General features: G+C 36.2%; 1 long non-coding RNA gene across 1 annotated transcript; it reads right to left on the reverse strand.

Annotated features, from left to right (window-relative positions):
• Positions 1-1,134: 1,134 nt before the first annotated feature.
• On the reverse strand, positions 1,135-1,858 carry LOC117278181 (uncharacterized). Its single transcript, XR_004508498.2, has 2 exons — positions 1,535-1,858; positions 1,135-1,331 (listed from the first exon to the last, which is right to left on the reverse strand). It is a non-coding gene; the product is annotated as an uncharacterized lncRNA (long non-coding RNA).
• Positions 1,859-2,501: the final 643 nt, after the last annotated feature.

Here is a 2,501-nt window from a genome sequence, read left to right on the forward strand (position 1 = left end):
CAGTACTCAACCCGAACATACGCCCAAGTCCGAAATTATCACACGAACCTATTAGAACCTTCAAATTCTGATTCGGAGGTCGTTTACTCAAAAGTCAAATCTTAGCCCATTCGTCAAACTTAAAGCTTCTGAAATTAGAATTTTCTTTCCAAATCAATCCTGAACTTTCCGAAATTCAATTCCGACCTCACGTACAAGTCATAATAGCTAAAGTGAAACTACTCAAGGCCTCAAACTGCCGAGACGCGCTAAAACTCAAAACGATCGGTCGGGTCGTTACATTATGATTTGGTGTAAATACGCAATAAGCCACTAAATATTATTTTAATATTATTTTTTTAAAATACACATTATTTCTTCTAGACACACACTTTGAAGTGGAATATAATATAAATCAACTATTGTTGGATGTACTTAAATGAGCATGCAAATTGAGATTGAATAGAATGACGAGGGTCAACAAACACACCATAAATGGAAAAAAGGTTAGGTCTTAGGGATGCACTTTCTAGTAGACATTATTAAGAGATGAGCACGTAATGTTTGATTTTTGACTGCACATCTAGTGTCGTAATTTTCAATTTTCCTACTATAGAAGTTTCTTTCCCCCCCCCCCCCCCCCCCCCCTCACTCTTCCAAAATCCACGCTTTATTACCTTTTCTATTTTCGTTCATCTTCGCACTATGTTTCATTTTCCTTTTGTTTCTCCCTTCCTATTTCTAAAGTAGAAAATTATAGTAAAAACTAAAGAAAGAGGATTATCGATATCTAAGAAATGAAATAATCAGTAAGCACTTGTATCTCCTGATGAGGTAATGTAACTTTTATATGTGTAATTTAATATGTTATAAAAAATTATTTACTTTATTCTTTCTTTAGCTAAATTAACTAATTACAGATAATCACTTTTAAATAATTTTAAAAAGAACTTTTATATTATCAATATACAAAGTAAAACGCAAATATTGGTACTTTCCTTATCAATATAAGAGGACCACTATTTTCCTCCATTTCGCATGTTGCTATTGCCCCTGATCAACAGAAAACTTTGGAAGAAACGACAATCACTCCAACCCCCCCCCCCCCCAACCCCCAATTTCCTCTGAGGGACAAAGAAGAAGAAGAAAGGAAAATAGAGTTTCAAACTAATTTAAAAAATAAGATTCAAACACTTCAGATATTATACAATTTATTTTCTTTTTACTTTCTCTCATGGCTGCCTTTACCAATCATTTCTCCTTCATCTTCCTCCTTCTTATCCCCATTTCTTCATTGCAAATCCATGCAAGAGAAAGCCAATTCTTTAACAAAATCTCCAGTGAATACAATACTGAAAAAAATACACAAGTAGTTATTTCCAACAAAGAACAAGAACCAAACTTCTTGAATGAAAATGAAAATAATGGCTATGGCCTATAAGGTCATGAGTCTGGTCAAATTCCTCCATCCACAACCACTACTAATAATATAGAGAAATCCTACAAAGAAATTAACCCCATCACCATCCCAACTAATAATATTCCCAACAAGTACCTTCTCAAGAATAACAACCATGTGGCCCATGTCACAGTCCTAAAGAACGATGAGAACAACAACAACAACGAGAAAAACTACAATGGCGGCAGTACTAACAACAACAACGAGGAGTACTATAATGGTGGAAGTACTAACAACAACAACAACAACAACAACAGGGAGACCTTGTCACTTATGCTCTGTTGCTGCACCCTGTTGCCATTGTAGTGATTATAGTTTGTGGGGTTGCTTTGTTCTTGGTTGTTATTGTAGTAATTGTTTATGATAGTTTGATACATGGTCGTGGGGTTTTTTATCCCAAATCAAGCCTTGTTGCTGATTTTTGTAGTTGCAGTAAGTGCTATCCCATTGTGATTGTCACGACCCCAAATCTCCTCCGTAGGATGTCGTGACGGCACCTAGTCTCTAACACTAGGTAATGTCGTGACGGCACCTAGTCTCTAACACTAGGTAAGCCTAACAATATGCGAAAACATCAAATAAAAACTTAAAATTTCAAAAATTTCAACAACTTCATCATTAGACTATAAGTTTAATACGTACAACTTCCGAAAATCCGGTGAGATATGAGTCACAAGCTCTAGATACAATGCTGAACAATCCTATACATCATTGTCTATCAAAAACATAAAGAAATAAGGAAAACATGGTAGAAGGGGACTCCGAGGCCTGCGGACACGAGCAGATGTACCTTGAAGTCTTCAAGCAGCAACACAAAGCACTAATACCGAGGCTGATATGATATACCTGAATCTGCACAGAACATGTGCAGAAGCGTAGTATGTGTACACCAACGGAACCCAGTAAGTGCCAAGCCTAACCTCGGTAGAGTAGTGACGAGGTCAGGTCAAGGCCCTACTGGAGATAATAAAAAGCAAGACAGAAGATATAATGATATAATGAAAATGATAAGAAAGTGAACAATAGAGAATTTACGGGAAATAACAACAAGGAATCAAGGAAA

Source organism: Nicotiana tomentosiformis, chromosome 9 (assembly GCF_000390325.3).
Source record: "Nicotiana tomentosiformis chromosome 9, ASM39032v3, whole genome shotgun sequence".
NCBI classification, from domain to species: domain Eukaryota; kingdom Viridiplantae; phylum Streptophyta; class Magnoliopsida; order Solanales; family Solanaceae; genus Nicotiana; species Nicotiana tomentosiformis.